General features: G+C 36.1%; 1 long non-coding RNA gene across 2 annotated transcripts in view; it reads left to right on the forward strand.

Annotated features, from left to right (window-relative positions):
• LOC141578358 (uncharacterized) overlaps positions 1-27,523 on the forward strand; it is a 168,991-nt gene that overhangs the window by 23,464 nt on the left and 118,004 nt on the right. For both annotated transcript variants that reach the window (XR_012508631.1, XR_012508632.1), the window contains exon 3: positions 5,882-5,991. This is a non-coding gene — a long non-coding RNA (uncharacterized LOC141578358). The remainder of the gene's footprint in view (positions 1-5,881; positions 5,992-27,523) is intronic.

Consider the following 27,523-nt stretch of genomic DNA (forward strand, 5'->3'; position numbering starts at 1 on the left):
GCATTTTTGGCAGGAATTCCACAGGATTCATGCTGTGACCTTCTCAGGGCATCATGCCAGGAGGTATGTAGTGCTGATATGCACCATTACTGGTAATATTTGATCATTTGGTTAAATGTCTGCCAGATTACTCCACCAAAAAGTTACTACTTTTTTTCATTGTAATTAATAAATTTCTTATGGGAGAAACTTTAAGATTATGTAGACATTTCTGTTACTCATCAAATTCACACATACAAGTTTAGCACCCATTAATGATTCTTGCCTAGGGGTGGGAGTTAATAGCTCAGCGGCAGAACCTGTATTCAGTAAGTATAAGGTCCTGGGTTCAATTCCCAGTACCTCCATTCAAAAAAAAAAAAAAAAAAAAAGGAGATTTCTTGCCTGAATCAGTTATTTCAGTGATAGGTGCTAATGGTGATTTCCCAAGCCCATTATTTCTTCTGTGTTTATTGGTTTGTTTTGTACTGTAAGGAAGAACTTTCTCTTCATATGTATGTATGAATAACACATGGATTCTGATTTTATTCAATGGGTTATAATAAGTTAATACCATTATTATTTTGATGCTCAAATTTCCATGGTTAGACTAGTGGGAAGCCTTTCATGCTGATTTCTTTGACCTTTTGATATGTCTCCATCAGTCTTTGAGCACTTCCTTATTTCCTCCACAAAAAAATGATTTTCCAGACTCAAATTATCCTTTTCCTTCTCCAGACTTACTATGTTTTGTAAGTGGAGAACAGGTGTCACTGCTTCTTGGCCTTCTCAGTAGGCAGAGCTAGGAAAAGCCACAGGGATCATTTAGACCTTCCTCCTTTGCACATTTGTAACTCTTCATTGTCATTGTGGAATCAGGCTCCCGCTGATTACCGTATATTTACTTATTTGCTAAATCCTACAATATACAGAAAATAGTTTCAGGCCTATATGTCTATGAGAAAAAAAAACCCCTATTAATTGGATTTCAATAGTTGTTAACACTTCTTGTCTTTACCCTGAAGGTATATAGTCCAGCTGTTCCACTGAAAATTTACTGGAGTTAAGTTTTCTCCCCTGTCCCCCAATTTGGTTGATTTGTTTGTTTCTGTTTGTATCCCTGTCCCCCATCCTTGTTTTCTTGAGTATATGAGGCATTCACATGGTTCTACAAGTCAGGGTTGTATAAAAGGTGGTGTAATTTCCCACCATTCCTTTTATGCTTTTCACCAATCTCATTCATTTCTATTTTATCCTGTGTATCTTTATGTACAGATGAGTAGATATATCTCATTTTCTAAATATCTCTTCTTACTTACACAAAAGTGATGTACTGTAGATACGCTTTTTTTTTTTTCCATTTAACAGCGTATCCTGGAGAGAGCTCCATATTAGTTCCAGAGGGATCTTACTCATTCTTTCTTACAGCTGCCTAGTGCTCCATTGTGTGGATGCACCGTAGTTTATTCAACTCCTCTCCTACAAATGGGCATTGAGGCTGTTCCCGATATTTAAAAATTATAAACAACACTGTTATGAATAATCTGAATCATACTGTACAGATATATTTTTCGAGGTGTATTTGCAGGGTAAATTCCTGAAAGTGGTACTACTGGGTCAAAACATAGACACATATATAGATTTGTTAGCTATTGCAAATCCTTGTCCATAAAGGTTTTGTGCATACCCACTGGCAATGTATGAGAGTGCCTGTTTAAAATTTTTGCCATATGATAGATGAGAAATATCATCTCACTGTAATTTTAATTTGCATTTAACTTATTATGAATGAAGTTGATTATATTTTAATATGTTTATGGACCATTTGTATATCTCTTTTTGATGAATTGTCTATATTTTCCAGGGACCATAGTTAGTTGTCCCATGGAATAAATGGAGTAAGTAGAATAAATATGGTTACTTTTAAACACTTTTTGAGAGAGTGACCAGCTCTATATTCAGAGGACTATAGGTTTCCTCATCTGTAATCCAGTGTCTACCGTTGACAAAGCTACCTAAGCTGTCTCAGAGAGACGGAATCTCCCTTGGTTGAAAGGATATCAAAAGCAGGAAGTTCTGTAATAGCGAGAGACACTGTTGTGATGTTTGCAGTTGAGTTTGGGAAGTCGGGGAAGAAAGAATGAAAGTAAGAGCTGGTTTTTCCACTTATTTGGGTGGTTGAATTAGCTGACCTTTAAAAGCTCTTCCACCCTGAGTTTTATGATTCCATGAATCATCCCTCTGACTCAGGCCAAGCTAGTGATGGAATGGCTGGGGAGGTGTAGGGGTCAGAGGTGAGCTGGAGATGTGCTAAGTGGGTGAGAAAAAGGGGAAGAGGGGAGCGAGTTTAAATGAGAGTACAGAGTTAGAAAATAATTTATTTTTTCTTCTTTCAAAGCCTGGTGTCAGAAGGAGGAGAAAAGCTGTCCATTGGTGGAAAGGAATGAGTGGATAGGGAATGGCAAGGTAGGGGGCCGTGAAAGTGTGGTTGTGGTGGGGGATGGATTCAGGGAGCTTGACAGGATTTTAAGGATTAGTAAGATGACAAGAGCATCATCAGCCACTTTTCCAACAGGGAGAACAAAGCAGTTATGGGGGTGCAAAATTCTTTAGAGTGATTTTTCCTTCTAATTCCATCTCCTTGGTACTTACATATATTTAAAAAATACTGTGGATAAACAATCTAATGTAAAGCCTATCGAATTTTCTGAGCAGAAACAAATTCACTGCATTTTGGAAAACTGTTTTCAGATTTTAAGGCCATACTTAGAGGAGAGCCATAAAGGGAGAGGTGAGAAGCTTCTATAGATCAAGGTATTTATAAGGAGAGATTGAAAGTATATTGAAGCAACTCAATGTTATTTAGCTATTCAATTGTAGGAGATACCTTCCTTCAGTTGACCAAGGAGAGGTTGAGTTTGCAAATCATTGTATATAAAAGTGGACATGATATTTTCATTTTTTCTTAAAGAAATATTCAAAACAATGACATACAAAGGAGAAGTGAGCCTGGAGAATGGCATTGGTGACTATGGCACTGTGGTGACTTAAAGTGGGTATATAATTGTTGCCTGTTATAGCAACGATGATGATGATGATGGTGGTGGTGATCATACAAAGACTCACTGGAAAGCTTGAGCTTCTTTTTTGCTGATATGATGGAATCTTTCTGTCACCACAGGGGTGAAAAAAAAATCTGAGAGTGAAAATTCATGTGCAAGCGGCACCAATGGAGCATAAATAAGGCAATAATACTTCCCTTTATACGACCTCCTTGGTTCCCTTACCCTTCTGTGTTGGTTTCACTTTGCTCAGCTTCTGAATGACTGAGCTGCAGAAGATAAGTCCTTGGTGCTCTTTGATCGGTGCTTTCATGCTTGTCTCCCTCTCTTCCTGTCAGAATGTGCTTTCAGGACTTTCTTTACATTAGAGGTATATGTGTCCAATACATTTAACATGCTAATTACCTCGCGGGTATTTATAAGAGCAGAAGACAAAGGAATAAACCATTGATTGTAGACTCTAAGTCACCAACTAATGGGAACATTTTTTGTGGGGGAGGGGGGAGGAATCTTAAAAAATTCTCCTTAACTCATACCACTTTATCCATCCATTTATTTCTCAAATATTTATTGGGTACATAATAGGTGCATTGCAAGTTGTGTCCCCTGGAAGCATATGGAGTCCAAGATATTTATTAGGGATCAACACCTTTGAAAAGAAGGGGGCAGAAGCAGAACTGGGCCAAGGGAGAAGTCAAACTGCAAAGCAGAGCTGACAAGATCTCAGCCAGTTTGGCAGGGAGCTCTGGAGTCAGACTGCCCTTCACTGTTGTCTCAAACTAGCTCAGGCTGTTATCCTCCAGCACGCCTCTCCTCCACCTGCTTGGTTGCTGGATGCAGCTTTCGAAAAAGGGCATGATTTCAGGTGAGACCATTATTTATCTACAGCTGAGGCCAACCTTGGTGGAGCTGACAACTGGAGGCTAACCACTCTCCCAGCAAGCCTTTCCTTGAAGGGGCATCTGGGTGGAACATCTCTGTGTCTATCTCGGGGTGCCAGACCTGGCTAAGTGCAGGGAACAAGTAGATAAAGAAGACACAGTCTCTTTGCTCAAGGAGAAGTAGTTCCATCTGATCTATCAATGGTTACCTCTGACTACATTTTTTTCTTAATAATTCTTGATTGCCCAAGGGGCTAGATGAGGGGCTTCACTGCTCATGGGCAAACAGTGATTGTGTGTTGAAAACAGCTCAGACAGACCTGGGTTCGCCTATGGGGAAGTCGCTTTTCCTGAGTCTTCATTTATGATGAGTATCGTATCATAGCATCCTTTAGAGACAGTTGTAGTATCAGACAAGGTATTTATAAACTTCCCAGCAAAGAGTTCTAATACTTCATAAGTGCTCAACAAGTGGCAGCTGTTATTAACTACCCTCCTCATCCTCACTGGATTCATGGCCACCACCATCAGCCCTCTCTGTATATCCGTCATGGTGGGCTTGAGTTATCTTTTCCATCCTTCATTTTGATGATGACTTATCTTCTCAAATATGTCTGGGTCCTCACTTCCTATTATTTCAAAGCTCTTTACCTCTCTGATTCTTGTGCGTTGACTTCTGTTCATTTTACACGCCCTGCTCATAATATGTCCTTGCTGTCTTTAAGCTTTACAACTTAAACTCCTCGGCTACAGCTCATGTCTAGGAGCTTGCACATTTTAGCTCAGGAGACATTCTTACATATTGAAACAACCTATATTTTCATAATTTTCTCTAGGATGACTAGAAAAGAACAGCAAATGTTCACTGACACACATCCCATCAGGAAGCTGTCTTCATCTTTATTCTCCTTTGTTCCCTCTTTGTACACCTCTGCCGGGGACCCCGCACCACTAGCTGGCTCTCTCTGTCAGGCGATGCTTTGGGAAGATTGAGGCTCTTCGCTTACCTTCAGGTTCTGAGCACCATGCTGTCACAGACCTTAGATGTCAATTTCCTAAGACCTTCTTTTAAAATGAGGACAGGACCCTATATTGCAAGCCTCAGAGCAGATATGAGAATCCATAGGTCCAGCAAGTGTTCTCAAAGCAGCTGCTCAGCAGAATCCCCCCTTAACCTGGGAAAGAGAAAGGGAAATGATTCCAGTTTTTGGCTCACAAGGGGGTTTGATTGGATCTGGGATGGACATGTTTTAAACACGTGAATAATTCCTGGTTGTGTGTCTTCTCCTTAAAACAGGACCAGTGACTTCAGAGGGCTGTGGGGTTTTTCCTTTGTTCAGGTTCTGGGTCGTGGTGCTCTTTGCTGACAGTTTAATGTATATTCAGAAAAATTCAGTTTGGCTTGGGCCAATTCCAAACCACAGACCTCCTTTGCATTCCTGCCCTCTCTGCTGTGTCCTCTGTGAGATTTGTAGAGGAGGATGAGACAGAAGAAAAAAAAAGATTTCATATTTATGAATCATAATGATAAATTTTCCAGGTTGGGAAGTTCATCTTTAAGTCAAAAGATAGATCCTAAAGACCATATAAGTGAGAAATTACAGATTATCCCAGGTGTTTCTGAATAATGCAGTTTAGGCTTACATAACTTCCTCTGAATAACTCAACAGGTTTCAAATGGGGTATCCTTTCAAATTAATAGTTGTTTGGGACTTTTTTTTTCTTTAGTTCTTGGATTCATAGGTTCAGCAAACTTATCATTTTCATTGTTTTTTGAAGTCCAGACACTGCTTTTGCTCATTAATTTGCCAATAAATTGGTTTATATTATTAAACGGTTACTAAGAATATAAATACTACTTTGTAGTTCTCCAAAGCCATAGAATTTTAACTTACTCTTTCACACTTTCTAAACAATAAAGAGATCATTGCACACTTTCTCCCTGTTACCCTTTCACAGGGATGGCATGGTGATTCAGGAATGATCTGTCCCAGCGCTCATGGAGTTTAAAGGCTAGAGGGAAATCAAACTTTGAACCAGCAATTATGTACCAGGAAGACATCACCTCTGTAAGTACTGAATGCTGTTGTTTACTAACATTACAATTGAACACCAGGTAAGGAAAGTTAGAAGCAGTCAAAGAGACAAATGTGCATAAGAATACTTCAATCTGTGTTGGATATAGTGGTGATTGCTTGGCAACCCTTGCTTAAGACGGTTGGAGAATAAAAGTGAAAATTCTCACAAAGAGAGCGCTTGTTTTCAAATTTGCAGTTTTTTCCTTTCTCAAAAGAAACCTAAATAATGGCCTTTAGGATTTGGTTCAGAGCATAACTATTTAATCTGGTTGTTCCTGGAATGGCCTGGGGGGAGGGGAGGTTCACAGTGGGCAGGGAGAGAATGTTGGCCTGGCTTCATTTTTACTTGCACAGATTCAAAACACTGACTTCTTTTCAGAGATCTTGAAGATATTTTATTTGAAAATATAAATTAATAAGTAAGAACAATGGAAACTTCAAGGAAAGAGACTATATCTGAATATCAAGAAGCCCATATCAGTCAGATCTGCTAGCCTCTGGAATAGCATGTCTCAGGAAGAGAAACCCTGTTGCTTGATATCATTTCAAACTGGACTGACTAATCTGATAGTAAAACAGAAGAAATCATAGCTTGCAACAAGAAAAGAATAGATAAAAAGACTTAGTAAAGATTTTCCCCTTCTACACTTTTTGCCATGGTTTTCATACTTGACCATCACCAGCATAGAAAAGATAATCATTTCCTACTTTATTAGGTTTTTGTTGGATATATATTCTCATAAACACATAGCATAATAATAAAAAGCAAGAAATTTTGAAGTCATTACATAAAAGTAAAATTACAGTGAGGCATATACTTGCTCTGCACACACGGAATAAATATTCCCCAGAATAAAAGAGACTATTGGGTGAGTTTTCAGTTTGCTCTAATTCCAGAAGCTCATGGTGGATATACTGCATTAGGGTCCTCTTTTGCTTTCATAATAGATAGAAACACTCAAATATGGCACCACAGCATCAAATGTAAAATCGTAGGTGGACTTGTCTGCCATCCTTGTACTCCCATCCATCCTAAGCCCTTGGAATCATTTCTGAAATTCAGTCCAGGGTGCAAATGTCAGATTTACTTCATTGTCCACCTCCAGAATACAATGGTTTCAACTTTTTAACAGTTTAGATTTATTATTAATTATAGAATGACTATAGGAAGATATTTGCTTCTATATAGTAAATGCTGAATAAAAATAATTTCATTTTTACTGGAAGAAAAAAAGATGAACCTGACAAATATCTGGACAATATGTATCTGAAGTATGTTTCATTAGCATAAGGGACTTTTTATACTTTAAACAAATTAGAAAGGATCCAGTCTTTCCAGTGAATCAAGAGATAGCTCTGCAGTGTCCAGACCAGGGTGTGGACTACAGAAGACCAGGTCAGTTGGCCAAGTTCTAGAAACAGAGACAGGTAGGGAGCTCTGAGGCAGGGAACAACTGGGCACTTGAGCAGGAATGGTCAACCAGGTCCTATAGGCAGAAGTCAGCATGCCCAGATTCTGGGAGACTAGTAGATCAGGAGACACTCAAGGTGAGCAGTGAAAAGACAGAAGCGATTTGTTCTCGGTCTCCTTTTGAACTCCTGCTATGTGGGTGGGCTGGGGCTTGCAGGTGTCTGTAACCAGAAGAGAAGGGCCTTGCTAAGATCAGCTTTCAGTTTTCTGTTATCCTCATTCCTTGTCTCAAGCTATTCAGCAATATTGCATCTTTAATGGGTAAGCTCTGGGGCAGGTGGCTATTTGTAAGGCTACTAATTAGATAAAGGGACTGATTTGCACCAGGATGCAGATAATGCATGGAATTGTGCCAAGACCCACAGCTCGGGAGTTTATGACCCCCAGCTACCATGGCGACCATGTCTATTCAGTCAGAAGAGCCTTTTTGTTGTGGCATAGGAAGCAGCACACAGGGCAGAGCATCAGCCTCTGTGTGGTTTGAAACTGACAACTGAAAATGGAAGGGAAGAGACAAGTAGGCAAGAGGACATTAGATTTACACCCAGATGGGTAGATTATTCTGTGGGTTCCTTGCCACTTGCTTATTAGAAAAAGCAGGGCCTTTCCCTGAGGATAACTGTCTGATAAGCCTGAGATCTGGAAGGAAACATGTGTTTGTGGATGTTTTCTTCTTGCACTGTCTTCACACTTCACAACCCTAATCTCTATGCCTTTGATTTCTTATTCTTATCTTTATTTTTTCCAAATGTTTTGTTGTATTCACTAAGCAGGCCATATTGTAAGCTGCAAGCTCATAACTCCAGAAAAAAAAAATCTGAGATCTATTTTCTGGTTTTAATATGTGTAATATAATCATATAATTAGTACTGAAAGAGGCAATCAAGATAGATGGTCACAGGCCCAGTTTCGTTGGGACTGTCTTGTTGTCCTGGTGTAACAATTAATAGCTCTCTTTTTACCCTCAAAAGCAAACTGGTTGGGGGCAATGATTATCCTACTTAGAGATATGTTATCCAACTCATCATTTTGTAGACAAAGAGAGACTCGAACACCAAGCTGGGGAAACAGAAGTCTTGGAAATGGAGAGAACTATAATAATGGGGGAAAATAAGGGTAGGTGAAATGAAGGACTATTGTATCTAGGCTGGACTGGGAAGGAAATAAATCTAAAAAAAGGCTAAAAGATGGGGAAAAGCAGGAAAGGGAGGGATCAGGCACAGGAACGGAGAAAGAACAGCCAGATTAAGAGTCATGGAAATATTTTACCTTAGCCTTAATTTTTCAACTTGGCTAGATGATTGTATATTTTTTTCAATAAAAGTGATTTCTATATATTGCAATAATTTATTTGAATGCCATTCTTACTATATTTTAACAAATAATATCACTATTCACTATAAAAGGAAAAGAGTGGTGAAGAGAACTGAAAGGATAAGAAGTTGTGGTCAAAGACTGGGATATTGAGTTTATGATTTCAAAGGTGAAGCTTTAATAGTGTGGCCTGGGGTTGTGGAAGCTTCAGCAGGAAACAAATAACCCTGTAAGGATGAACTGGAGAGAGTCTAATAAAGGGAATATTTACAGAGGTGTGAGCAGGTAAAACAAACAAACAAACAAACAAACAAACAAACAAACAAACAAACCCAATAAGGGACAGTGATACATCAAAGAACCAGCAGTGACAGAAAGCCAAGCCATTTTCATACCTAGGCCTGAGGAACCAAGAAGAGGAAGTGGTGTTATTGAACTCTGGCTAGTGTTGTAGCCATGGGAGAGGTGCTGTTCCTAGGAGCTCTGGCCATAGCTAGATGAATGCACCTATTGGCAAAACTTTGGCTAGAAAAGGATGTATGAAGATAGGATCACTGTCTCCTTCTACCCTTGGATCTTCTGCCAGGGCCTCCTGGTGGTTAAATTTAAACAGGAGGCAGAAAGAAGCAGAGAAGCTCAGAAGATGGATCTGACAGGCATGAAGATAATCAACACTTTAAGGTACTGTGAAAATAGAGAGTTGCAGCAATTGTCTATAGATATTGGCTTTACCCAGGATCACAGTGAGATGGGGGGCTGGGGAAAAGATGTAATATTCTCTCCCAGAAGTTTATATATACTCAATGTCATTCTGCAGAACTATAATATATGATAACTGATTCTTAGAAATATGATCAGAAGGCAATCTGAGATTTTGAAATCTCATAAAAAGTAGAATTTATTCAAGTAGTTTTGGTGCTATTTGTATTTTGTATTCCTATTACTTACAAATTATAAATCTTTGTGTAGACTATTGTAAAGTAAGGGCCTGGATATACATCCTACCTTAAACAACTAGAAAACCAGAGAAAATACATGTAGCAGCGATTTTCAGACATGATAAAGGCAGCACAGGAGGGTGATCCATAGGAGAAATGGAGCAATGAAGAGAACTCTATCATTTCCACAGCTTACTGCTTGGAAGAGATTCCAGGCTGCAACCTAGGGACAGGAACCCAAAGAGAGCCTGTATAATTTTCTGAATTAAGAAGACAGAATTTGCAGTTCAGGGAGGCCAACAAGGCTAGGATTTGCAGAGAAAAATGCCAGAAAGAAGAGGACTACAAGGCGAAAAAGAATTAAAAGAGATTTACAGAGGGGTTCCCTCAAGCCTTTGAGTGAATACTTTTACAAACATGCGTATGAGGAAACTGTTCAGGCTGGGAAAAGAACCATTGTAAGGGAGTAGGTAGAATAATCCCTGGAGTTTAGACAGACTGCTAGTTCCTTGATGTATCACCATCCCTTGTTGGGTTTGTTTGTTTGTTTCTTTTACCTGCTCACACCTCTGTTCAGGTTTCCACCAGCCAGAGTAGAAAGACATTCTAATACATGAGGCATTAGGTACAGTCCTTAAAAAGGACCAAGCTATAGACTAAAGACTCCTTTGGACTTACCCTAACACATTTTAAAAGCAAACATTGATAGAATCAAACTGATTTCAAGCAACTAAACCGTGTCCCAGAAAAAAGCTTCATAATATTAAAAGAATACAAAAATTCCAGCAGCTAAAAACATAATATTTGCTAAATCTGTCACACAAAGAAAAAGATTATCAGACATTCAAATAGGAAAATATGACCTAAAAGGTTATCACTAAATAAGGCCAATCACTGAAAACAAACTCAGAAATGACCTAGAAGTTAGACTTAGCAGATAAAAATGGTAAAATAGCAATTATAAATATATTCTTATATATTGAAAAAGATAAAGGACAACATGAGCACAATGATGAGAGGAAACAGAAGATATAGAAAAGACAAAAGTGAATGTTCTAGAGTTGAAAATACAAGTCTGAGATAAAAATACAATGGAAGTAATTAACACCACATTAGACACTGCAGAAGAAAAGACTAATGAACTCAAAGACATAACAATAGATTCTAACCAAATTGAAACACAGAAAGAAAAACAACTAAGAAAAAGTGAACATAGTCAGATGTAGGACATAATGTGAGACAGTGTCAAGCCATCTAATGTAGGTGTAATTGGACTCCCTAAAAATGGAAAAAAAAATTTAAAGTAATAATCACTAAAATTTTTCTAAATTTTATATATATATATATATATATATATATATATATATATATATCTCCATAGATCCAAGAAGCTCAGTGAATTTCAAGTAGAAGAAATATTAAGAAAACCAACACCAGGACAGATTACAATAACATTAAAATTACTCAAAACCAGTAATAAAAGAAATTATTAAAAACAGTTAGTGGGAAAAGATCTCTTAAATACAAAGGAAAAAAGATAAGGGTGACAGCCAATTTGTCACTGGAAGCAATGCAAGTCAAGAGTCAGTGGAGCAACATTTTTAACTTGTTTGCGAGAAAAAAAACTTGTCAATCTAGGATTCTTTGCCCAAGGAAAAGATCATTTGAAAACAAAAGACAAATAAAACCCTTTTCAGGCATACAGATGTAGAAAAAGTTATTAACAGAAGATCTACATTACAAGAAATATTAAAGAAAATTAAAATTTTCCTTCAGGCAAAGGCAAAGTGATACCATATAGAAATCTAGATCTACACAAAGGAATAAAGAGCTTTGGAAATCATCACTCTGTCAGTAAAAGAAAAAAAAAGGCAATTTTAATTTTATTTAAATCTTTTTAAAGATAATGAACTTTTTTGACTAGTTGATAAACAAGCAAATATCTATCTGAGAGCTAAGAACTCAGAAAAACTGCAAACACAACAATGTAGAAAGTAAACTTTGCACAGAAAAAAATACATAATGGAATTAAAATTCAGTAGTGTTTTTGGATAGTATATTATCTGCACCCTTGATGAAAAAGATATTTTCTTATTTCAACAGTTCATTAGAAAATTTCTCTTTTTTTTTTTTGCCAGTAGATAGAAAATTTCTTAATTCAATAATACAATTAGAAAATTTTGTAAACAAATGGATTAGGAAAAAATTGAACATTACCTAAACCCCTATAGAGAAACATTTTGTGGTATCCTTGCATCAGTCTCTCTCTTTCTCCATCCCCTTCCTCTCTTTACATCTCTGTTTCTGTCTGTCTGTCTCTCTCAAGTATAAACAGTTTCTATGACCCTGTAGAGAATCTTCAGGTCTCTGTTTTTTCCACTTAACATTAGACCAGGAACATTTTCTGTGTCCTTAAATGTCATTGAAAATACTCACAGAGCTGCCTAATATTCGATTGTAAGGATGTACAATAATTTAAAAAATTTCCTTGCTAAGGATTATTTAGATTGTTGCCATATTTTCACTCTGATAAATACTGTTTCATTGAATATGTTTTGAATGCTTGTTTAATGAAATCTTTAGGAGAGATTTCTAGAAGTAGAATTATATTGAAAAAAGAATATTAAAACATTAGAATGTTAAAAAAAGATAATAAGCTATTTAAAGCAAAATAATAATGTATTGTGGAATTTTTAACATATAGAAGTAAAAAGTATAACAATAATACAATGGTCAAGAAGGGGGTAAATAGAAGTATACTGATGTAAGTTTCTTGCAGCATACATTAAGGGATTAATATTATTTGAAGGTAAATTGTGGCAAATTAAAGATGTATATTTCAAACTCTAGAGGAGTTCTAAAAAAATAAAAGAAAGAGGTATAGTTAATAACCAATAATGAAGATAAATTAAATAAAATAATCTTCAGTGAATTCAAAGGGATGTAGTAAAAGACAAAGAAAAGAATAAAAAACTGATGAGACAAAAAGAAAGTAAACATGATTTAGTAATCCACTCATGATAAAAACTCTCAGTAAGCTAGAACTAGAGGGAAACTTTCTTAACTTAATAAAGGTTATCTCCAAAAAACCTATAGCTAATATTATACTTAATAGGGGGAAACTAGAAGCTTCCTCAATAAGATCAGGTACAAGACAAGGATGTCTCCTCTCACCACTTACTTTCAACATGGTACTGGAGATCCTTGCTAATGCAATAGGAAAGAAAAGAAAATGTATACAGCATGTGAAGAAAGAAATAAAACTGTCTTTGTTTACAGATGGCATATTGCCTGTGTAGACAACCCAAAAGAATGGACAAAAAACTGAAACTAATAATTGATTATCAAAGGTTGCAGGATACAAAAGTCAATTGCTTTCTTATGTACCAGCAATGAACAAATGGAATTTAAAAACACAGTACCATTTATATTAGCACCCCCCAAAATGCAATGCTCAGGTATAAATATTTAGGTATAAAACTAACAAAATATGTACAAGATCTGTATGAGGAAAACTACAAATTCTAATGAGCCAAATCAAAGAAGAACTAAGTAAATGGAGAGATATTCTATGTTCATGGAAAGGAAAACTCAATGTTGTCAATCTGTTGTTAGTTCTTAATTTGATCTATAGATTCAAAGCAATTCCAATCAAAATACCAACAGGTTATTTTATGGATAACTACAAACAGAGTCTAACATTTATATGGAGAGGCAAAATACTCAAAATAGCCAATATCACATTGAAAGAGAAGAACAAAGTTGGAGAACTGATGCCACCAAACCTCAAGTCTAACTATAAAGCTAGAAAAACCAAGGTAGACCATTATATTCTGGGTCATAAACCAAACCTCAATAAAATTAAAACATTTGAAATTATATGCAGTATGTTCTCTAATCACAATGACTTTAAATGAGACATCAAGAACAGAAAGTTGAGGAATCTTCAAATATTTGAGAATGAGATAACTCAGTTTTTAAAAAACCATGGGCCAAGGAAAGAAATCATAAATAAAATTAGAAATTATTTTGAACTGAATAAGATTGAAAACAATATATCAAAATATATGGGATGCAGTGAAAGCATGTTTAGATGAAAATTTGAAGCATTAATTTCTATTAGATACATAAGAAAGTTCTCAAATCCATGAGTTAAGCTTCTACTTTAAGAAACTAGAAAAAAAGAGAAAATTAAATGCAAAGTACAGGAAGGGAAATAATAAAGATTAAAGCAGAAATCAATGAAAGATAATAGAGAAAAATAAATGAAACTTAACATGTTACATAATAATTCCACTCTTAAGTACTTATTGAGGAAAAAGAAAAACATGTCCACAGAAAACTTGTACGTGAATACTTAAAGCAGCAGGATTATTTATAATAGTTAACTGTTGGAATGAACTCAAATATCTATCACTTGGTGAATGGGTTAATTATGGTATATCCACACAATGGATATTACTGAGCAGTAGAAGTATTAAACTACTGATACATATAACAATGTAGATGAATCTTAAAAGTATTATGCTAGTTGAAAAAAGCCAGAAGCAAAATTTTATTTCATATGATTACAGTATATGAAATTCTAGAAAAAGCAAAACTAGTGAAAGAAAACAGATCAGTGGTTTCTAGGACCCAGGGATAGGGATAGGGTTATGGGATTGGTAACAAAATTGTAGGAGCAAATGTTAGGGGTGATGGAGATATTCTATATTGTGATTATGATGGTGGTATGTGACTGTATGCATTTGTTATAACTCATAATTCAAAATCAGTGAATTTTATCGTATACAAGTTGTGCTTCAATAAAAGTTGTATAGGAAACAGAAACACTGATCTATAGATGATGTTTTACAAGTTAGCTTTTAAAAATTATGTTTACATGCTCTTTTAAAAGAAAAAATAAAACAGAACAAAATGCTATAAAATGAAGAGTAAAAATCCTTTTCAAATTTCCACCTCTTGGGGGCATTTTACTAAAAACAATTTCTTATGGCAATTTTCAGAAATTTTCTATGTTATTTCTACTGTTTGTTATAAACAGACATTTATCAGATGTGCCTATACTTTAAAATTTTTCTTTTTCTTTTCTTTTTTCTTTTTTTCTTTCTCTTCTGTCTCTCCTTTTCTCTTTCTTTTCACAAGCAGACTCATATTTTATGATAAAAATTTTTGCACAGAGAAATAGGTAGATTTACCTTATTCCTTCTTCTTACTGGCTGCATATGCTTCTATTGAATGAATTTTTCTAATTCATTTAGTTGTTCTTCTACTATTAGATATTCAGATTTCTTCCATGTTATGCAAGAATAAAAATACGACAATGGATACTCATAGGTGTGTATATGTTTTTGTATCTTGTGCCTAGCCATATAATTGTGGGGCCATTGTTTATGCAAATAAAAAATTTGATAAATATGGTTATGTTTGACCAGCATTTCCAAAATCTTACTCACTCACTCCAAGAATATTTATTTCCTGGTATCTGTACAAATTCTGGGAATTACCAGATTTTTTTAATCTTCACCAATCTACAAAGGGAAAAATGCTACTGCTTGTTTCTTACTAAATAGTATCATTTTCCTTGCAACCAGAACATAAGATCGTAAGCCTGTCTAATAATCAGTAGACTTCAGAATAACCATATCTACCTTCTAGAATTTATTTTACTTCTTTTCTAAGCACACTTTTGTTTGGTCATCTCTCTGTTTTAAATTTTTTTTATAGTTTTTTAAAAATTGAAGTACAGTCAGTTACAATGTGTCAATTTCTGGTATACAACACATTGTCCCAGTCATGCATATATGTATATATATATGTTTCATATTCGTTTTCATATTCTTTTTCATTAAGAGTTATTACAAGATATTGAACATAGTTCTATACAGAAGAAACTTTTTAAAAAATCTATTTTTATATATAGTGGCTAGCGTTTGTAAATCTCAAACTCCCAAATTTATCCCTTCCCACCCCCTAGAATTTTTGATTAAGCCCTAAATAGCTCTATGTGCACAGTTACTGAGAGAAATCACCTGTTGTTTTAAAGAATCTCTCCTCTTTTCCCTTCATATCCCACTGCAGCATGTTTTCTGTATAGACCCACCACTTTAGATCTTATAGGCGTAGGAAATATATCCAAGTGCCTCTTGGAGTTCATGCTTTTAGTCTCTTGCTTTAAATGCTTTGGCTCTCCTTTGTGTTCCCTTCCCCCGTGGGCATTTAATCATGAATATGACAAACCAGCCTTACATGTGACTCTCCTAGTAATACCATATGGCTTTTCTGAATGGGGATGGATGGAGGAATCTGTAGACTTTGATCACTGCACTATAACAAATACAATTATGGCACGGGAAATTTCCTACTAGAGTTCAAGGGAAAATGGAGTACCCCCCTCCTCTGGATGATTCGTGTGTCTGAATGAATCAGGAGGTCTCCCCCAGATCCCATCCTCTTTCATATTTAATCATGGAGATGATGTGTCCATATGCATTACTGGGGAAGGATTTCTCTCCACCCCCATTGCCAATCAAATGATCACTCCTTTGAAACAGAGGGAATGATTTAGCAGTTGAAGTGTTGGCTTTGAAACATTTAGACTTGGTGGCATCTTTCAGAGTTTCATCAGGATTTATTTAGTCCTTCATTCTGGAAAGATCACAACCACATGGAACCCTAAGCCATTACAGAAGACCGCTCTTTTTAAGAAACTCCAAACTTGGGGCCCTGTTTTCTCTGAGATTGTTGAGCACACAAAACATCATTTTCTGAATTGTGTCCTTATCAGACAAACTAAGAACCATCAGATTCTGACCTTAGTTATCTCTGGTAGGTTTCAGAATTTTAAATAGATAGTGTAAACTAAATATTTAGTTCAATTTTTAACTCACAATGCTGTATGCATTTTCATATAGAATGCTTTTACATTTTTCATAGTTTCATAGCTGTTCCTGTGAATAAATATCTCACTTTGTTTAGGTAATTCATCATTTGAGTGTGGCTTTCTGAATTTTAATAACTTGTGTTCTTAAAAAGAGGGAAGCTACGTAAGCTTCACATCCAGGACATTCAGTTAGAATTCCTGTTTTATGCATTGTTTCCAACTGTCAGGGAGTTGGATGTTCCCTCAGCCTTGGCCTGGCCTCTTTGAGGACCGTCGCTGTCATAATTGTGACTCATAGCCTCAGTCAAATAATAAAGAACGGAAGAAGTCGTGAGAGCCCACAAAGCAATGTCATATGGAGCGCAGTGCCGGAGGAAGGCACGCAGAGGTGGGAAGCAAAGGTCACTGGAACACAAGGAAATGCCTTTGCGTGAGAGGCACAACCTGCTGCGTGATGGCCAAGATCTCTCTGGAGGAGAATCAACCACATTTGTTCTCACACATGATGGGATAGGAAGGGTTCCTGTGGGTGTGCCATCTGTCAGGTGGCTGGTCACTGAGAAACACAGGGAGTTCAGTTAGCCCAGACCTGAACTAAAACTCATTAAAACAATACAAATAGAGCAGCTCGGTCCTTTCTCTAAGGCTGCATCTAAATGTCAACAGCTCTGTGTCTCTTGGCAGCCCTGAAGCTTTGGCCCCTATTGTCCCAGGAGCCTGGCATCTCACGAAGTTAGGGAGCTGTTTGGACAATCATCCTCTGCACACTCTCTCAGAGGTGGCTATCTCCCTGGCCTCCTGGGCTCCTGGGTAGTTTCTGATGTGTTTTTCTTCAGCGTGATGTGCTTGAGCTCTTGTCTGGTGAGCTTGGCAAATCTTCCCAGCCCTGGGAACAAAGAGGTTCTGATAAGATGCTCTTCATCAGCAGATCTCTATTAAACAATACATGCCTTTTCTTTTGTCTGTTTCAAACACTCTGCTTGTTGTCAATGTTAGGCACCATTTCTAAACACCTATTCTAAACACCACAGAGCAATGGTATCCTTGTGGGTTTTCATTGTAGAGTAGTCTGTAGGTCTCAGTAAGGACTCTTTTTTAACATCAACCACCATCCTGTTGAGAGTCCTGGACAGACGATTTTAATTGATCAGAACCAAATCCAGTTGTTGATCCCAGAAAAAAGGATGCTTTTAGGTTGATTTCCCTTTGCACACTCCACAGAGTTAAAGATTAAACATACAGGCATTCTGTTAATAATATGTAATAAGCCAAATAAATTCAAGGGCTTTTTACCATTTTAAAAATTAGATGGAGTTCCAGACATCATGATGAGTATATTCTCTGTGTGAATAGAAAGTTCTACAGATCTTTTATTTTTCCCTTATATAACTGACATTGATGTAGCATGAACAGATAGTTATGGGCTCTGTTTAACTGGAACTGTAAACTTGGACACGTTTTCTAGGTACTCTGAGGCTCAGTCTTCCTATCTGTAAAATGCGGATACTGACAGTGCCTATCTCCCAGAGACGTTATGAAGATTTAATGAAATAATCCATGCATGGTGACTTCCATGTAGTATAAAAATACATGTTAGCCACAAAAGTTTCCTTAGTATAAGTATGCCAAAATTTCATAGCTGGCTAAATGCATTTGATTAAAATAAACATATAAAATTAAAGCTTTAAAAAATTATAGGGGGAAAAATTACAGTTTTGTGGCCTACATTCAGTGGGTTGTGTCATTATGCTAGATAAAATAAATACTTTTCTGTTGTCTCCCCACACTGCCCCCCTTCACCCCCCACCCAGGGTTGATGTATCTGGTGTTTGTTAACGCATTAGGGAGAATCAGGAGTATGTATGACTGATTTTGTTTTTTCACTCCCTTCTCTGAGTCCATACCTTCTGTGCATATATCTCTTGTAGCACGTACTAAATTGTGTTGGGATTATACCGTCATCCATCTGAATTATCCACCAGGATGAGAGCTTTCTGAGGACAGAGACTGTGTCTTATTTTCTTTGTCTCATGAGCAACTTTTATAGCACTTGGCATGTGGTGATATGGTAGGTCCTAAATAAATGTTTCATGACTGACTGAATGTGTTTTTAAGGACTTTCTCCCAGCTGACAGCAGTGCTTAGTTGTTATTAACTACAACCAGAAAATTTTTTAAAAATAAAATAAAGCATAAAATGTGTTCATGTTGAGAAAATATTATTACAGTGACATATACATAGTATTTTTAATACCAGATAATTTAAAAATAGTTTTTAAATTTTGAAATATTTCAAACATATTGAAAAGTTCAGAAACTAAAATAACAGACGCCCATATATCTATCACTAAAATTAAACAAAAGTAAATGCTTTAGCTCTCTGTGTAGCTTTATAAAAATGTAATGTTAAAGACAGTGACCTCCCCCCATTTCTCCTCACCCCTTATTGCTTCTTCCTCCCTACCTCTCTGGAGGTAACTACTATCCTGAAATGGTATATCTTTTCACCATAGTAAAAGTGCACAACTAGTCACAGTTGTTTTTTTTTTAAATCAAAGTAGAGTCTTTTCAAATACAAAGTCTTTTTTTAATGTTCTCTTTTTTGGGTGACATGCTTTTTTCTCTCAACTCAAAAGACCATACTGTCTAGGACAGGGGAAAATATCACAGCACATCTTTGGCTAGAGGGCCTGATTAGGGAGGGGTACAGATTTAAAATTAAACATACTATGCTCTGACTTTTGTTTGCTTAATAAAAAAGTGTGATCTAGGAATTGAAACACCTTGCATTTCTTGGTCTTAAAACCACAAATGGCATATCTAAGCACTAGGCACTTCGTTTTTCACAGCCTACATCAGTTCTAAAAGTAGTCACTAACCTCCTTGTCATGGGTGCATAAGAATTTTTCTGCCCGAAGGAAAAAATTATTGATTTTGTTCATTTTTCAAGCAATAGACCTCTCCCTGTTTTCTTCCACTTTACCCTCACTGTGTGCATATAACACAGCAAAGTAAACCCCAAAATATATAGTCCATTTTACACAACTTGTTGCTCCCTAGAATCGGATTTCTTTAATTTGAGGTTTAATTCACATATCATGAAATTCAGCCTTTTAAGGTGTACAATTCAGTAGTTTTTAAATATATTCAGAAGGTTGTCCAACCATCATTACTATTGAATTCCAGGACATTTTCATTACTCCAAAAAGGAGCCCAGAAACCATCCCATTAGCAGTTACTCCCTACTTCCCCTCCCCTCTCTAAACAGCCACTAATCTGTCACTGTGGATTTGCCTGTTCTGGACATTTCATATAAATGGAATTATTAAATGATCTGTGGCCTTTCGTGACTGGCTTCTTTCAAGGTTAATTTGTGTCATGAAATATATCAGTTACTTTATTCCGTTTTATGACTGAATAATAATTCGTTGTATGGATGTTGTTTAACCTTTCATCATTTGATGGACATTTGTGTTGTTTCCACCTCTTGACTATTGTAAATAATGCTGTTATGAACATTCATGTACAGATTTTTGTGTGAACATATGTTTACAGTTTTCTTGCTTAGGAGTAGAATTGCAGGGTCATATGGTAACTTTGTTTAACTTTTTGAGGAACTGTCAAATTATTTTCTAAAGTAGCCATACCATTTTATACTCCCATCAGCAGTGTATGAATGTTCCAATTTCTCCACATCCTCAGCAATGCTTGTTATTGTCTGGCTTTTTTATTATAACCATCTAGTTGTTATGAAGTGGTTTTGTGGTTTTAATTTGCATCTCCCTAATCACTAAAGATATTGAAATTTTTTTCATGTGCTTATTGGTTGTTTGTATATATTCTTTGGAGAAATGTCTATTCAAATTCTTTGCTCATTTATTAATTGGATCATCTTTTATTATTGAATTATAAGAGTTCTTTATACATTTTGGAAACTAAATCCTTTTCAGATATATGATTGGTAAATATAGTCTCCCATCTTGTGGTTTACCTTTTCACTTTTTGATAGTGTTCTTTGATGTAAAAATATTTTAATTTTGATGAAGTCCAGTTTATCTATTTTTTTCTTTGGTTGCTTGTGCTTTTGGTATCATATCTAAGAAACCATTGCTTAATCAGTCCACAGTCATGAAGATTTAGTCCCATGCTTTCTTCTAAGACTTTGATAGTCTAGCTCTTACATTTAGGTCTTTGATTCATTTTGAGTTAATATTTGTATGTGGTATGAGATAGGGTCCAACTTCATTCTTTTGAATGTGGATATCCAGTTGTCCAAACATCATTTATTGAAAAGTCTATTCTTTCCCCCAAGAATGATTGGCACCCTTGTAAAAGTCAATTGATTGATCATAATTATTTAGGTTTATTTCTGGGCTCTCTACTCTATTGTATTGATCTATCTGTTTATCCGTATGCCAGTACACACAGTCTTCATTACTGTAGCTTTCTGGCAAATAATGTAGCTTTGAAATTGGGAAGTTTGAGTCCTCCAGCTTTGCTATACTTTTTCCAGATTTTTTGGTTAATATGAGTCTTTTGTATTTCCATATGAACTTGGGAACAGCTTGTTAGTTTCTGCAAAAAATGTAGCTGAGATTTTTGGAAAGGATTGTGTTGAATTGATTTGGGGAGTATTGCTATCTTAATAGCATTAAGTCTTCCAGTGCATAAACATGGAATGTCTTTCCATTTATTTAGGTATTCTTTAATTTTTTCAATGATTTTTTAAAATTTTTCAATGTGTATGTCTTACACTTCTTTTGTTATGTTTATTCCTAAGTATTTTATTCTTTCTGACACCATTATAATGAAAAATTTCTTAATTTTATTTTCAGATTGTTTATTGCAAATGTATAGAAATACAATTGCTTTTTGCGTATTGATCTCATATCCTGCAACCTTGCCGAACTCATTTATTAGCTCTGATAAGTTTTTTGTGTGTGGATTTCTTAGGATTTTCTATATACAAGAGCATGTAATCTGCAAATACATATAGTTTTACTTCTTCCTTTTCAATCTCAGTGCATCATATTTCTTTTTCTTGTCTGATTGCCCTGGTTAGAATCTCCAATACAATGTTAAATACAAGTGGCAAAAGTGGACACCTTGACTTAAGGGGAAAAGCTTTCAGTCTTATACAATTACGTATGAGATTAACTGGATTTTTTATTGATGCCCTTTATCAGGTTGAGGAAATTTCTTTGTACTAGCTTACTGGATGTCTTTTTTTTTTTTTTTTTTTTAATCTCAAAAAAGGTGTTGGATTTTGTCAAATGCTTTTCTGTGTCTTTTGAGTGATCACTTAAAATTTTTTTTTGTCCCTTATTCTATTAATACAGTGTATTACATTGGTTTGTTTTGATATATTGAATTGATCTTACATTCCTCACATAAATCCCACTTGGTCATGATATATGATCATTTTTATATGTTGAATTCAGTTTGTTAATGATTGTTGAGAATTTTTGCATCTATATTTATGAATGAGATACTGGTCTATAGTTTTCTTTTCATGTGATATCTTTGTCTGGTTTTGGTATCAGGTTAATATTGGTTTCATAGAATAATTTCAGAAGTGTTCCCTTCTATATATATTTTGAAAGAGTTTGTGAAGGATTCATGTTAATTCTCTTCTTTAAACCTTCAGTAGAATTCACCTGTGAAGTCACTTGGTTCTGAGCTTTTCCTTGTGGGAACTTTTTTGATTATTCATTCAATTTGTTGATTTGTTTTTTCTGTTCAGAGTTTCTATTTCTTCTTGACTCAGTTTAGTTAGACTGCATCTTTTTAGGAGTTTGTCCATTTCATCTAGGTTATTAATTTGTCTGTATGTAATTTCTCATAGTATTTCCTTATAATCCTTTTTATTTCTGTAAGACTAATAATAATATTACCTCTTTCATTCCTGATTCAGTGATTTGAGTCTTTTCTTTTTTTTCCCCTTGGTCACCTTACCTAAAGACTTGTCAATTTTATTGATCTTTTTCCAAGAACCATCTTTTTGTTCTGTTGATTTTCTCTATTTTAAAATTTTCTATTTTATTTACTTCCAATCAAATATTTATTATTTCTTTTATTTTTCTTACTCTGGGTTTAATTTACTCTTTCTTTTCTAGTTTCTTAAGGTGAAAGTGTAGGTTACTGATTTGACATTTTTCTTCTTTTTTAATGTAAGCATTTACAGTTATAAATTTTATTCTGAGCACTGCTTTCATTGCATCCCATTTTGTATGTTGTGCTTCTTTGTGTGTGTGTTTCATCTCAAAATATTCTCTAATTTCCTTTGTGGTTTCTTCTTTGACTCACTGGTTATTTGGGGTGTGACAAAAGGAAATTGATTTCTAATTTATTTCCATTGTGGTCATACATAATGGAATACATATTTTGTGTTGATTCAATCATTTTACATTTATTAAAACTTGTTTTATGGCCTAATACATGGTCTATCCTGGGGAATGTTCCTTTTGCATTTGAGAGGAATGGACATTCTGCTATTGTTGGATGAAATGTTCTATAGATATGGTGGGTCGAGTTGGTCTACAGTGTTATTCAAGCCATCTGTTTCCTTGCTAATCTTCTTTTTAGCTGCTCTATCCATTTTTGAAATGGAAGAGGACAGCAGCTAAGTGACTTTTCTTACTTCTGTTAGTTTTGATTGTTTATAGAGTTAACAGGAACAATGTAAAGATTTATGCTAAAATGAACACCTGACTCTTCACCACCTAGACTGAGAAATAAAAATAATGTCTGTACCTTAAAAGCCTTTGTGATTCTCTTCCCAATTATATCTTTTTCCTGCTTCCCAGAGTTAGCCATTGTTCTACCTTGTTTTGGTCATTATCTTTTGCTTCATTATAGATTTACTAGTAATATATGTGTAACTACACAATATATTGCTTTGTTTTGGAAAACTTTGTAGCAAGCACAAAGCCATCTGTGTAGGGAAAGCATAAAACTGCCACTGTGAAAGGCTTCTGGGAGAAGATGAGTGAACAGAACTATATGGTCACAGTCTGGCTTCAGTTTTTCTGAATGTTTACAGGACCCCTTACCTGGAGAAGTCTTTGGCTAAGATCTTGAGTGAATCTTGGGAAACGTTGGGCTGGCATATTGGAGTTGGGCCAGTAAGCAGGATTGTTTTGGGGTCTAGGTTCTAGAAGTCTAGCAGGAAAATAGTAGGGAAATGAGTTGTTCTTTATTTTTTGCTTCTCAGCTAACCACTGCTCTAAGCTTCTAAGCTTACTTCCAGCTTTCAGGAGCATCCAAGCAGAACACTTACGCAGAGTGAACGGAATATCTTCAGCTGATCCAGGCTGCAGGGCATGGAGTGGAGAGCAGTAACCTACTCAGAGTGTAGTCAGGAGAAGCCAAGTATAGATAAAAGTTTGGTGTGGCTCACCCAGGCACTCTCAACTCACGATGAAAGGAGGTGTGATTGCCAAGTCCTCAACATGGGTCTGTATCTTGAGTCACACTGTTCCAATCTTAACTAATTGCTCTCTCCTTCCAGTATAGCTGTCATCCTGGGATCTTCCTTCACTAACCTTCTTGAGATTCCTTCAGTTTTATCCCATTCCCTGCATCCTGTGTTTTATGAGATTTGAGCTTAACTCTACTATTGTTACATTCTTTTATAATCATTTAGGTTAACCAACATGCCATTTTTTGATGCTCTTTATTCTTTCTTATATCTTAATTTTTCCATCTGGGACCATTTTCCTCTTGCCTAAAGAACACCCTTCAGAATTCCTTTGATGCATGTCTGCTAGTAGCTCTTTTGGGGTTTTCCTTCCTGTTTAAAAAATGTCTTTATTTTATCTTTATTCTGCATTGAGAATCAGTAGTATTTTTTTTAAAATTTCGTGTGGACATTTATTGACCTTCACCTGACTTTCGTTTTTTCAATGTCATTTGTTTGGACCTATTTGGTCCCACATGACTGGCTCTTTTGTGTCACATTCAGCCATCTGGCTCCACTGAAATGGGAATTTCGGCATCTTTTCATCATTCCCACTCTCATTCTCTCTTCTTCACTACCGTGCCCTGTTCCATGTGGAGGGTCTACCTCCTGATCTTCTACATTTTCTTGTCCTTCTCTTCCTTATGCCTTTTGACCTCACTTCTCATTCTCCTTTCTGGTGATCTTATTCTGCTTCTTCAGACTAGGCTTGACACAGTTTCTTGGCTAAGGCTCCTGACTCCTTCTTTGACTGTTAGCCAAATTCTCTTCCAGCTCTGCTGCATCTAGCCACTGTGGATAAATCTCTCTCCAAGTCAGGCTTGGATCCTGGAAGCTGTGACTTCAGTGCAGTTTCTATGGGTATAACTTTGGGTTGGTTAAAAAATTCAGATTCCAGATGATGACACATTTAATTTAAAAAGGGACAGAAAGGATCTTGGGGTGAATGGGGGAAGCTCCCTCACAATTTATCAAGGTATAAATTTAAACATTACTTAGAACAAATCAAATCAAACTCCCAACATATGCATACAAAACCTTGTTTATGTAAGTATAAATTTTATCTGAAATATTTAAGCTATTTTCCTGTATTAGAGGTTGAGGACAATGTTTTATGATTTTTAAGTCTCACTATATAGAAGTAAAAGTTTTTTCTTAGAATAAATTAGACATGAGTATGCCTTTTGAATTTATTGAATCATTGGAACTGGAAGGTGAGTTGGTAAGGGGAAAGACGTATCATCAAATAATTTCAAATTATTACAAATGAAGTAAAATTTGGTCTAGAACATGTGTCGTTCAGAGTACTGTTACAATGATCTATCTTATAGTAGATTTATTTGATTGATAAATTTTTAAAATAAAAGTCAATTTCTTTTTGAGAAAAGCATGCTACCAAGAAAGTGAGCTTTACAACAGGTATGAAAAAAGAAAGTTGTTAACTCAATTTGTGGCTCTGATTTTCTGTGTGTTTGAAGGAATTACTTTCTTGGCTTGGATCTCACTTTTCTCAGCCACAGTGTGTGGAGACTAATTGTTGCAAAGTTTTGTAAGAACATTAAAGGGAAGATAACTATCAAAGTGCAAAGAATAGCCAGACATTTTGCTACATTTGTGTTCATCTAATTTTGAAATTTGTGCTCTTTTTCCAGTCTCTTAGAGGAAACACCATCTGCATATTTCATCCTGTTGTGATGAATTATAAGAAGGGATATGGAAGTCAGCTCTGAATTTCCTTTTCTTTTGGTGTGTGAAAACCAGTCTTTAGCGTTATTGCCCTGTTGTTTTGTGATTTCCTTTCCTCTACGTCAACTGCATTTGTGTGAAGGGCTTTCTCTGAGATTACACATTTTCCTCATTGGCAGCATTTCTGAATTTTAATCTGCCAGACTCTTTACATTCAGACTACATGAAGCCACATTTTTTCCCAGCTGAAACCCTGGCACCTACCTCATCACTGTCAGGACCTTGACAGAGAAATCAGGCAGCTGTTGTAATGCAGTATTGAACATGAAGATGAAATTGGGATGTGGGGAGGGAGATAGAAGATATTGAAGGAAAGTTCTTTCTATTAATATTAAGGTGAAATCCTTTCTATCCAATAGTCTGATTGTACCAAAAAATGGTGCCAATGATAAGACAGAGATGCAAAATTTAGGCAAGCTGAGAATAGTGGGTGTGTCTGAGGTATTCCTCTTGTTAAGAAAGCCACTGCACTTTTGGGAACTGGAGATGGTCTCTGAATTTGCGAGGCTGGTGCTGCAGCTGGGAAGCTGAATCTGTGGGCTCAGAGGTATGTGCAGAATGTGTTTGATCAGTTTCCCCACTAGGGGTTGAAGAAGGGGGCATAAAAAGAATATGATCGAAGTAGGCTGAAAGTACAAGTTGAGTTCCGGGGATTAAATCTTAGCTTGAATTTAGAGTCCCTGTTGAAATCTTTCGCTGCAGAAAATGTTTGACTTTTTGAAGTTTTCAATAAATGAAAAGCGCACAGCATATTTTAGTACCTCCATAAGCATTTGCAAGTCCCCTATTATTCCCCTCCGCACAACATCTCCAGGAATCTGACACCAGCTCTGCCATTTGGAGAATATAACATGGAAACAAGCATGATAACAGTCTTTATGACCTTATTGGATCCTTGACAACCAAGAGATGTTAGTCAAAAATGGTTTTGAGAAAGCAAGGATTGGAAACTTCACTTTTTTCTTTTGGAAAAAACTTTGGTAGGAACTATTTATAAAGTTTATTGCTCTTATCTCCCCTTCCCTATTGAGTTCAAGGACTCAACAGATACTTTCTCTCACACTGTACCCAGGCAGTAACGTAGCCTAGTGCCAAGAGTATCCCCAGGGGGGTAGATCTTTATTCTGTGGGTGGATCACTAGCCCAAGGTCACCTAAGATGTTGGAGGAGAGGTTGGAACCAGGCCACAGCCCTGATCTCAAATTCTGTACAAATAACTGTAAAACATGTGGACAGCGAATGCAAGATATTCTTGTGGGAAAGAAATAAGAAGGCAGTAATACAGCCAGGTATTTTCATTTGTGCAAGAAGTGCTCAAGTGGAGAGGTTATTCTGTTGGACTCTGGAGACCTGAATTCTTGAACTAATTCTGTTACTAGCTGTGCTGGTGCTAGACGAGTCACTTAGTTGTTCCATGGCTCAGTTTACTCGTTCAAAAATGAGCTTGGTGATGCGTGATCTATCTATCTGAATAGGGTTATTTTGAGGATTAAAAGAGATGATGTGAAGAGTGAATGCCATATTTGGCATTGGCATCGTGTTAAATGAGGGTGATGTAACAAATTATCTTTTCAAAGCAAATTTGCATTTAATAGGCTCTCGGTAAAGTTTGTCAGGTGAATAAGGAATTGTAGAATGTTGGAGCAGGAGGAGCCCTTGGTAATGATGGGAAACCAAGGACCAGTGGACTTAACTGGCTTTCATAACTTGTTC

This window comes from Camelus bactrianus, chromosome 8 (assembly GCF_048773025.1).
Source record: "Camelus bactrianus isolate YW-2024 breed Bactrian camel chromosome 8, ASM4877302v1, whole genome shotgun sequence".
Lineage (NCBI taxonomy): Eukaryota > Metazoa > Chordata > Mammalia > Artiodactyla > Camelidae > Camelus > Camelus bactrianus.